This window comes from Globicephala melas, chromosome 1 (assembly GCF_963455315.2).
Source record: "Globicephala melas chromosome 1, mGloMel1.2, whole genome shotgun sequence".
NCBI classification, from domain to species: Eukaryota; Metazoa; Chordata; class Mammalia; order Artiodactyla; family Delphinidae; genus Globicephala; species Globicephala melas.
Window position 1 is genome coordinate 151,890,039 of NC_083314.1, and position 12,257 is coordinate 151,902,295.

The window sequence follows — 12,257 nt, forward strand, 5'->3', positions numbered from 1 at the left end:
GGCAGGAGAACCTGGTGAGAGGCAGCGGTAGAGACAGCTGGAACTGGGGGCTGGTTGGCTGTGGCAGTAGGATGCAGAATAAAAAAGAGTCGCAGAAGCCCCTCCCTCCTCAGCCTCTCTGTTCACAGCTGCGCCCAGAAAGAGTGGACTGGAGCTCCTGAGTGCCTGGCCTGGCTCTCTCCTTCCTTTCCCCCTCTCCCCTCCTCCCCTCTCCTACCAAGACTATTCACTCCTTAAGCGTGGCACTGGGTCTCCTCATCATCTGGTCTCTCCCAGCATGTGCCCTATTTGCAGGGGCTCCTTAGAAACTGTGGGAAAGGGAAGGTGGTCTGTGTGTGGTGTGATCAAGATCCAGAACCGCTCAGTCTGACCTGGTCTTGCTCAGGTTAATTATGAAGAACATTTTCCAACTAATAGGACAAATTTCCCACTTTTTGAAATGCGCAAAGAACATGATTAGGAAAGTCACAGAAGAAGTGCAACAGCCAGTAACCATACAGATAAGCATTCCACCTCACTGGGATTGAAAGAGCTGAAAAATTGAAAGCTATAATGAGAAATCATTTTATGCCTGTCAGATAGGTAAAACTTGAACATAACTGTGATACCTATTTTTGACAAGGATATGGACGACATAGGCACCAGCCTACTGTTGGTGGGAATGTACATTGATTCGATTTTGTTCGTTAGTTCATTCAACAAATAATTGTTTAGTACTTACTGTAAGCCACTTAGATATGCCACTACATGCCAGGCCCTGTGCCATAGAGGCCTCAGCAGTCCAGAAGGAAAAGTGATCACTGCCTTCAGCTGGTACATTAAGAACTGTGCACTTGATCGTGTGAAAGTTGTACCTCAATAAAAAGAAAAACAGGTAGATGGGAACTGGAGCTGCCAATGAGGCCTGATCAAGATGACAACCTCTCCAAAGCATCCTGCGCCCCTGGGGGGAAAGCCAGTGGGGCGCGCGAGATTGGCAAAGTCGAGGGCAAGGAGCTGGAGTTCGGTGGCATCGACAAGGCCTGTGTGGTCCCCAGCCAGTTCTGGGGGCCAAAGAAAGATGAAGACCTCCTCTGGGAATGGCTGGAAGACACGTGTGGCACCAACAGGGAGCAGTCCCCAGACAGTGCCAGGTGCCTTCTGGAGGGGAGCGCCTCCCTTGGTGCTCTCGGGAGCCCCGCCCCCGTCCCCAGCCCCAGCGCTGAGTCTCCAGAGTTTGCGGCTGAGTGGAGACTCCACCTCCATCCTCCGCAAAGGAAAAGATTGCTGTTGTCAAACTCACCGCCCATGTATTCCAGGGTTTGTGGGAGTTCTCTCCCCGCACCATTTCAGCTGTTTTGGAATTCGTGCTCTTGCAGGCATCTCCTTTCTCTTTCCCGTGCCAGTTCCACGTCGACAACTACCAGCTTTCCTGAATGGACTCCTGGCCCCTTCCCTCACCCTCGCTCCCCTCACCTGTGGTCTATTTTATGCCATTTGGCTTTTTTTTTTTTTTTTTTTTTTTTAAGTTCAGTCTTTCCAGCAGCCAGAACTCTGAGAAATAAGTTTCTACTGTTTAAGTCACTCAGGCTATATAGTATTTGTTAGAGCAGCTCAAACTAAGACAACTTTTTTTCTTCTTTTATATACATGTTGTATTTTTCTTTGAGCCAGTCCTTCCAAAATCTTGGAGTATCTTCCAAACTTCTTTGCAAGTCAGTTCTTTAGCTTTCCTAAACTAAATAAATAAATAAAAATTAAAGTAAGAAACAAGATGCCCCAGCTTATACCACTCACCTCAAAGAAAGAGTTAAAAGCTTGGTGGCCCTCTTCGGGTTTGGAGGCGACGTGTACTATTTTTGGGCATGCTGCTCTGACTCACTTACCAGTAATCTGTAAGTTTAGAGAGGAACCTGGCTTCAAAGGGGGTTCTCCAAAAGGTAGATCCAGGTTACAATGCGAGCTGTGTTCCCAGTCGGGCCTGATTATCCAATAGACCCAGTGGTTTTGGAAGTATTTTGTGACAAAAAACTTACATATACCTTCTGGCAACCCCAATTGGAGAATTACAGCATGGGCTCCTAGGATTCTGAAGTAAGGCTCTGATCCCACCCGCAAACCACTGGCTACTACTTGAAAAGCAGTCTTTGGCTTACAGTGACCCTGGTAGAAACTGAACATTTGTCCACGAGACGCTGTGAAACCACCCAATGTGAACTGAGAATTATCTAATCTGCTGGACCATAAAGTTGGGGATGCAAGTCAGCATTCCACGATAAAATGTAAGGAGTATTTAGACCTTTCTTATTTTCAATTACAAATACTTAGAGCTATAATTCTCACCCTAATGACTGCTTTAGCTGCATCCTACTAATCATTTTACATTTTCATTATCATTCTAATTTCCCTTGCGATTGCTTCTTTGATCCATGGATTGTTTAGAACTATGTTGCTTAATTTTCAAATATTTGGGAGTTTTCTAGGTATCATGATTATTGATATCGAATTTAATTTTATTGTGGTCATAGAACATATTCTATATGATTTCAATCCTTTCAAATTCTTTTTTTAATTTAATTTTATTTTTTTATACAGCAGGTTCTTATTAGTTATCTATTTTATACATATTAGTGTATATATGTCAATCCCAATCTCCCAATTCGTCCCACCACCACTCCCCACCCCCGCTCTCCCCCCTTGGTGTCCTTACGTTTGTTCTCTGCATCTGTGTCTCTATTTCTGCCTTGCAAACCAGTTCATCTGTACCATTTTTCTAGTCAATCCTTTCAAATGTATTGAGGTTTGTTTTATGGCCCAGCATGTGGTCCATTGGTGAACATATCGTGTGTATTTGAAAAGAATGTTTATCCTGCAGTCCTGGTACAGAGTTTTATAAATTTCAGTTAGGGCAAGATGATTGATGGTATTGTTCACATAATCTATGTCTTTATTGATTTTTTATGTCTCTATTGCTGAAGATTTTTTTTTTCATCTCCAGCTATGATTGTGGAATTGTGTATTTCTTCTTTTAATTCTGTCAATTTTTGCTCCACATATTTTGAAGCTCTGTTATTACACATTTTTAATTATTATTTCTTCCTGGTGAATTGATCATTTTATCGTTATGAAATATCTATCTTTATCTCTAGTAATAGTCTTGGTCTTGAAGTATACTTTATCTGATATTATAGCCACTCCAGCCTTCACAAGCTTACTGTTTGCATGGTATGTCTTTTTCCTTCCGTTTTCTTTCATCTTTTAGAGTACATCTCTTATATACAGCAGATATTTGGGTTTTGCTTTTCTTTATCCATTCAAACAGTCTCTGCCTGTTGAGACCAATAAGTATTCATTGAGCGATGGGTGGTAAAGGAAAACATGCTTAAGCCTGGTCTCATTTGTATCCTTTCTACCTGATGCTGAATGCTTTTGGACACTACAGACTTCAGAGTGGATCAAATAGTTTGCAGGTTATATTGGGCAGTTCAGTTTGCAAGGTCACTTGTCCTGGTTGTCCCATGGACAAGCATTCAGTTTCCGTCAGGAACCAGTAGTAAGATAAAGCTGTTTCTCAAAGGAGATCCGTTACTTATCAGACAGGGCATGGCTTTCTTCTGCACTGCTGCTCCTGGGCTCGTTATAGACTCCCTCAGCAAGATGCCTGAAACATGATTGGGATCTGGTGGGTCATGGAGACCAAGTGGCCTATCTACTTACATTGCAGCCTAGACCACCTGGACAATTTCCTTTGCTCTGGACTCCTCTCAAAGTTGACAGTCTTTCAGGTCACTCAGTAAATGAGTGGGTTGCAAGACACCCAGATGTGATGTATGCTCCCTCAAAAATCCAAGAAAACCACCAAGTACCCAAATTCAACTACTCGAAGACACCATCAACTGAAAGGTGCATCTTTATTTATATTCCACTGTGAAGAATTTTATAAAACACTATCAGTTAAGCCATAGCATACTATTGATTGTAAGATGAATTCCATTTCAGAGATGTTAGAATGTTGGAATTGTAAATGTACTAAATGCCACTGAATTGTTCATTTTAAAATGATTAATTTTATGTTATGTGCATTTTACCTTAATAAATTATTTTCTTAAATGTGAATCAGTAAAATATGGTATTCTGTCTCTTTCATATGGTAGGAGGTTGTAAGGCAAAGCAACTTGTACGTAGGACGGACATTGTGACGCTCCCGAGTACACTGGCTCTCCAGAAACATCACTCATATGTATTTTCATGGAGTTTACCTTATTTACCTTGATTTGCCACAAGGGATCAACAGAAGGCTGTCACAGAACTATGTCACTATGTCCTCCTGCTGACAAGGGTTGTCAGAAGTCACCCATTAGCCTTGAGGAGCCACTTCCGCTGGCCAGGGAGGCTCAAGGGGGTAGGACTTTGGATGCTCTGAGTCCTCTGACTGCTTTCTTTTCTGGTCAACGCTCTGACTTTCAAATATGAGACCTGGCAAGGCTATGAGCTTTTTGTTTTGTTTTAATATTTATCTATTTATTTGGCTGCCGGGTCTCAGCTGTGGCACTCTGGATCTTCATTCCCGCGTGCGGGATCTTCATTGCAGCATTCAGGGTCTTTAGTTGCGGCATGCAGGATCTACTTCCCTGACCAGGGATCGAACCCAGGCCCCCTGCATTGGGAGCACTGAGTCTTAACCACTGGACCACCAGGGAAGTCCCAAGGCTGTGAATTTTACTGATATTGCACTACAGTAATTCTCAATATAACACTTTGGATTTGATTTTCAGTTACTATCAGCCCCACGACTGCAAAAGATAAATTATTTTTATCATAGACATAGAAAGCCAATGGTTTGGGGACTTGTCTTGAGCCAAACTTTTAGAGTATTAAGCTTCACATTCTTTTTCGTCATTCTGTCCAGAAAGAAACCCCTCTTTCCAGCAGTTCACAGATCCCATGTGCCCTCCACACTGTTCTGTGGCAGAGACCACTTGGTTCCCCAACACTTTGCCTTCAACGCATCTTTCATTCAGGTGATACTTGATTGCAGATGATAATCTATGGGCCGCAGGCCAAAGGCTACCTTTGATATTAGCTGGATTTTCACTGCCCAAAAATAAATACCAAATTCATGCCTGTTCTGATACCAATTTCTTTATCAGTTAAAGCTCATAGTTCTGAGTTATGTTTTCCAGTAAAAAAAAAAAAAAAAGTAGCCAAAATTGTTCCAAAAAGAATTAGAAAACCAAATGGAGCAATAACCATAGAAAAAAGAAAAATATCGTCATTGAGCTACAATGTTACAAAGTAACAGGCTGAGAGTTATAGATAGGTGGTTCTAGTTGAACTTCAAGGAACAGATTATTCCTCATTTAAATAAGTTGACTTCAGAGCATGTAAGAAGATGAAATTTTTCTCAGCTCATGAAAGTAGCACAATATCAGAGCCTAATAAAGAGAGAAACACATTTGAAGGACACGTAATTTTCACCTTATATAATCTATTTAAGAAAATAAGAAAAGGCCCAACATACTGTTCACCAGTCAGGGTGTATGGCAGGGTGGAGCTGGAGGGCGGAGCAGGCAAGGTAAACCAGGGATTGGAAAAACCACACTAGGCAAAGGACTTGCATCAAAACCAGGACTGAACTACGTTCATGTGGGTGATTTAGCTCAAGGAGTCTGATCACTAGATATCACGGATTCTGGCAAGATGCCTTCCCCCAAGAGCATGCCAAAAGATGCACAGATGATGACACAAATCCTGAAGGACATGGAGATTACAGACCATGAGCCAAGAGTTATAAATCAGACGTTGGAGTTCGCCTTTCAATTTGTGACCACAATTTTAGATGATGTGAAAATTTATTCAAGCCACGCTAAGCAAGCTACTGTTGATGCAGATGATGTGCGATTGGCAGTGCTGCACTAACCAATCTTTCACCTCTCCTCCCCAAGAGATTTTTTATTAGACGTTGAAGGCAAAGAAATCAAACTCTTTTGCCATTGGTCAAGCCATATTCAGCCCCTAAATTGCCACTTGATAGATATTGCTTGACAGTCCAAACTATAAACTTAAATCTTTACCAAAAAAAGGCATCTGCTCTGCAGGAAGAGTAACGGTTCCACAGTTAAGTGTTGGTTCAGTTAGTAGCAGACCAAGAACTCCCACTCCAGGCACACTAACCCCCAAAATCATGTCCGTTTCAACTAAGGAAGGGACTCCAATGTCCCTCACAGAGCAAGGGTTTATAGTACAGATGCTCACTTCATAGTCCTAGCTGTAAAAGCATCAGTTCCTGCAACAGCAGCAGTTCAGAATGTCGGATTAATCCATCATTAATAGGGTCCCAAAACATTCTTATTAACACTAACACGGTGCCATCACAAAATACTGCCCATGAATCATCAAACACATTAAAAGAAAATGTGAAGGTGATGGCGATGATGATGGTGATGACGATGAACATTTATACTCCAGCCGTAATACATGTAACAGGTATACTTGATCTTGAATCCATTGTACTGAAATTAAACACACACATGATGTTTTCAAGTCGTTTTAGAAAACTTCAGTAGTAGTTAATGAGTAAATACAGTCACCATACTTTTCAATTAAGATGTTGGATTTTTTTTAATAGGACTAGTAATTGTTTTTCAGCAGCCTTTCAGTGTAAAAAGTTGTCATTTATGAAAGAAAGAAAGAAGAATGGTTCAGCATTAGATTATATATCAATTTAACCTATTATATTAATAAATAAAAACATTTTAAATGAATGTCTTGATAAATTCAATGCCCATTAATGATATAAAAGAAAAAAATGTCCTAGCATCTAGGAAAAGAACAGTCTTAATTTGATACACTGTTTTGTTTTTTGGGTTTTTTTAAAATTTATTTATTGATTTATTTATTTATGGCTGCATTGGGTCTTCATTGTTGCGCGGGCTTTCTCTAGTTGTGGCGAGCGAGGGCTACTCTTCGTTGTGGTGCACGGGCTTCTCATCGCGGTGGCTTCTCTTGTTGTGGAACACTAGGCGCGCTGGCTCAGTAGTTGTGGCTCACGGGCTCTAGAGCACTGGCTCAGTAGTTGTGGTGCACGGGCTTTGTTGCTCCGTGGCATGTGGGCTCTTCCCAGACCAGGGCTCAAACCCGCATCCCCTGCATTGGCAGGCAGGATTCTTAATCACTGCGCCACCAGGGAAGTCCCACATTGTTTGTTTTTAATAAAACAATGATAAAAACCTACAGCAAATGCCATACTTAATGGTGAAGCAATAGACACATTCCAACTGAAGTCAGAAACAAGACAAGAATGACCTTTATCACCACTACTATTAAAATGGTATCACTTATTTTCTCTAATTCAAAATGAGAAGGAAAACACTAAGAGGTATAAACATTAGAAAAGGAGAGGCAAATTGTGATTATTTGCAAATGACACTATTGCTTACATATAAAAACCTAAGAAAATCAATTGATAAACTATTAGAATTAATAAGAGAATTCAGCAAGGTGACCACATACAAGAGCAACCTAAAAAAAATCAATAGCTTTCCTATATACCAGCAATAACCAATTAGAAAATGTAATAGAAAATAAGATTCCATTCACAATAGCAAGAAAAACTATTAACCACCTAAGAGTAAACCTAAAAATAGAATTTATCTCATGCCCTTACAGATAGTTCAAAATTAGGAAATCCATCAACCTAATTAATCACATTGATAAAATCAAGTTGAAAACTGTACAATTATACAGCAGCTAAGAATATTCAAGAACAGTTTCTGGTAAAAAACACTAAGTAAAACAAGAGATAAAAGATATTTCCTAACTATGATAAAGAGTTGTTTATTTTCTTTTTCTGAGAAACAAAGAGCAAACATCATATTAAATGGCTAAACATTAAATGCACTGCCATTAAAGTCAGGAACAAGGCAGGGACCGTTGCTATCACTCAAAATTGTTTTGTGTAAAAATGAAAGAGAGGACTAGAAAAAGGGAGTAATGACTTCATACAGCAGACCCCATTCCAGAGTCTGAGAATGCCCCCTGCCATAAACAAGAGGACATGCTTTGATTTTATATTACACAATAGAATGGAAATTGAAATCTTACACAAAGACAGAAACTGATCAAAAGAGGTTATTTTCTTCTTTCTCTATCAAAGCCATTGCCAAGTACTATCCAGATATTACTCATACTGCTCCTGTCCTCTGCTTGAAGGAAAGATTTTTAAATTGTCCGAACAGTCCTGAGACCTGTCAAAATTTGAATGAGGGACTTCTCTGGTGGCACAGAGGTTAAGACTCTGTTCTCCCAATGCAGGGGGCCCGGGTTTGATCCCTGGTCAGGGAACTAGATCTCACATGCCACAACTAAGAGTTCGCATGCCACAACTAAGAGTTCACATGTCACAACTAAGGAGCCCACGTGCCACAACTAAGAAGCCTGTGAGCCGCAACTAAGACCTGGCACAACCAAATTAATTAATTAATTAATTAATTAATTAAAAAACTGAAATCTTTGATGGGTAGAGTACTCTTGGTTGTAAGTTTTTGCCTTTTGTCACTTTAAACATATCATGCCACTCCCTTCTGGCCTGCAGAGTTTCTGCTGAAAAATCAGCTGATAACTTTATGGGGAGTCCCTTATATGTTACTTGTTGCTTTTCCCTTGTTGCTTTTAATATTTTCTCTTTATCTTTAATTTTGGTCAGTTTGATTACTATGGGTCTCAGTGTGTTCCTCCTTGGATTAATCCTGTATGGCACTCTCTGCACTTCCTGGACTTGAGTGACTGTTTCCTTTCCCATGTTAAGGAAGCTTTCAGCTATCATCTCTTCAAATATTTTCTCAGGCACTTTCTCTCTCTCTTCTCCTTCTGGGACTGATATAATGCGAATGTTGGTGCGTTTGACATTGTCCCAGAAGTCTTAAACTGTCCTCATTTCTTTTTTTTTTTTCCTTTTTAAATTTTTGGCCATAGTACATGGCATGTGGGATCTTAGTTCCCTGACCAGGGATCGAACCCTCACCCCCTGCATTGGAAGGAGGAGTCTTCACAACTGGACTGCTGGGGAAGTCCCTGTCCTCACTTCTTTTCTTTTCTTTTTTTTTAAATAAATTTACTTATTTTATTTATTTTATTTTTGGCTGTGTTGGGCCTTCGTTGCTGCATGTGGGTTTTCTCTAGTTGCGGCAAGCAGGGGCTATTCTTCATTGTGGTGCACGGGCTTCTCATTGCGGTTGCTTCTCTTGTTGAAGATCATGGGCTCTAGGTGCGTGGGCTTCAGTAGTTGTGGTGTGTGGGCTTCAGTAGTTGTGGCTCATGGGCTCTAGAGCACAGGCTCAGTAGTTGTGGCACATGGACTTATTTGCTCTGTGGCATGTGGGATCTTCCCGAACTAGGGCTTGAACCCGTGTCCCCTGCATTGGCAGGCGGATTCTTTTTTTTTTTTTTTTTTTTTTGCGGTACGCGGGCCTCTCCCTGTTGTGGCCTCCCGCTATTGTGGCCTCTCGCGTTGCGGAGCACAGGCTCCGGACACACAGGCTCAGTGGCCATGGCCCACGGGCCCACGGGCCCAGCCGCTCCGCAGCATGTGGGATCTTCCCAGACCGGGGCACGAACCCATGTCCCCTGCATCGGCAGGCGGACTCTCAATCACTGCACCACCAGGGAAGCCCCTGGCAGGCGGATTCTCAACCACTGCACCACCAGGGAAGCCCTGTCCTCATTTCTTTTCATTCTTTTTGTTTGTTTGGTTTTTGTTCTGTTCCATGGCAGTGATTTCCACCACTCTGTCTTCCAGCTCACTTATCTGTTCTTCTGCTTCATTTATTCTGTATTGATTCCTTCTAGTGTATTTTTCATTTCAGTTATTGTATTCTTCAACTCTGTTTGGTTGTTCTTTACATTTTCTAACTCTTTGTTAAAAACTTCTTGTAACTTCTAACTCTGTGCCTCTATTCTTTTCCCATGTCCTTTGATTATTTTTACAGTCACTACCCCTGAACTCTTTCTTGGGTAGATTTCCTATCCCCATGTCACTTAGCTGTCCTGGGGTTTTATCTTGTTCCTTTGTCTGGAACATATTTCTCTGCCATCTCATTTCGTCTAAATTTCTATTTGTATTTTTATGTATGTGGAAGGTTAGTTATGTTTCACAACCTTGGAGAAGTGGCCCTCTGTAGGGGATGTCCTATGTGTCTCTGCTTGTCATGCAAGGGCCAGGGACCAGCTGGCCCCAGGATAGGTTCTGACCTGCATTTGCAGACTGAGTTGCACAGGCTGCAGGATCATAGTTTTCTTGCTTCTGGTGGCTGCCCTCTGGTGGGTGAGGTGGTCTAGAGACTTGTGCAGGCTCCCTTGTGGGAGGGGCCAGTGTCTGCCCACTGGTGGGTGGAGCTGGGTCTTGGCCCTCTGGTTGGCAGGGCCATGCCAAGGGATGTGTCTAGAGGTGGCTGTGGGCTCAGGAAGTCTTTAGGCAGCCTGTCTGCTGATGGGTGGGGTTGTGTTCCCACCCTGTTGGTTGTTTGGTCTGAGGCACTGGAGCCTACAGGCTGTCGGGTGGGGCCAGGTCTTGGTGCTAATGACCCAGGCAGGATGTCTGCCTCCAACAAGAGTTCAAGTAGATGAACACTCCCTGATATTTCTGCCACCAGCTTTTATGACCCCAGAGAGAGCAATAGCCATCCTCTGCCTCCCCAGGACACACCCCCCAAGACCAGCAGATAGATCTGGCCCAGGTCAGAAGTCACTGCTTTTGCCTTGGGTCTCGGTGTGTGCGATATCTTGTGTGCACCTCCAAAAGCGGAGTCTCTGTTTCCCCCAGTCCTGTGGAGCTCCTGTACTCAAGCCCCTCTGGCCTTCAAAGACAAATGCTCTGGGGGGGTCCTCCTCCCAATGCCAGACCCCCAGGCTGGGGAGCCTAAGGGCTCAGAACTCTCACTCCTGTGGGAGAACTTCTGCAATATAATTATTCTCCAGTTTGTGGGCTGCCCACCCAGGAAGTATGGGATTTGAGTATATGGTGAGTGCATCCCTCCTACCATCTTGTTGGGCGTCTTCTTTATGTCTTTGGATGTATAATGGATTTTTTTTGGTAGGTTCCAGTCTTTTTTATCAATGGTTGTTCTGCAGTTAGTTGTGATTTTGGTGTGCTTGTGAGAGAAGGTGAGCTCAGGGTCCTTCTACTCTGCCATCTTGTCTCCTCTCCAAATCAAGAGAAATATTTTTTAAAAGAGGAGAGAGAGAGAGACAGAGAAAGAGAGACAGAGAAAGAGAGAGAGAGAGATGACAATATGGTGAAATATTTTATAATTGAAAAAAATGGTTTTTATCAATAATATAAATGAGGCTTAGTCACATATTAAATGAAAAGATTTTCAAATTGTCAGACAAAGCAAAGTCTAACCCTATGTTACCTATAAACACACCTAAAAGAAAGAGATTAGAAAGCGTAAAAATAAAAGAATGGGGGTTTCCCTGGTGGCGCAGTGGTTAAGAATCCGCCTGCCTATGCAGGGGACACGGTTTCCAGCCCTGGTCTGGGAGGATCTCACATGCTGCGGAGCAATTAAGCCCGTGCGCCACAGCCATTGAGCCTGCACTCTAGAGCCCACGAGCCACAACTACTGAAGCCCGCGTGCCACAACTACTGAGGCCCACGCGCCTAGAGCCTGTGCTCTCAACCAAGAGAAGCCACCGCAACGAGTAGCCCGTGCACAGCAACGAAGAGTAGCCCCCGCTCATCGCAACTAGAGAAAGCCCATGTGCGGTATCAAAGACACAACGCAGCCAAAAATAAATAAATTTATTTTTTAAAAAGTCTTAAAAAAAAATAAAGAATGGATAAATATATACCAAGTAAGATGTAAAACACAAAAACAGCAAGGGTCATGATGTTGGTATCTGTCAAGGTAGAATTCTGACCAAAAAGCTTTAAAAAGAAAAAGGAGGACTTTTTTAAATGTTAATGGTTTTAACAATGGAGATATATACTCAATAACACAGCAGTCAGCTTCCACAAAGTAAAAACTACAACAGATGCAGACAAAATTGAAACACATTAACAAGAGAAAAGTTTGATACATTACTTTCATTCCAAGACAAAGCAAGTGGATGAAATATGAATAAGGATTTAGGAAACCTAATCCAGTGCTACTGAAAATGTGGTTACAGACGGGTGCAAGTTCACGAGCGGTGGTTACCAGATGCCGTGAGATAAGAAGCTTGCTCCAAAATATAAATCGATGAACCACTTCCTTCATCTGGAAAGTCTTGCTACCAAA

General features: G+C 42.2%; 1 pseudogene; it reads left to right on the forward strand.

Annotated features, from left to right (window-relative positions):
- The first annotated feature begins 897 nt into the window (after window positions 1-897).
- LOC115866817 (transcription initiation factor TFIID subunit 9-like) lies at window positions 898-6,475 on the forward strand (annotated as a pseudogene).
- Window positions 6,476-12,257: the final 5,782 nt, after the last annotated feature.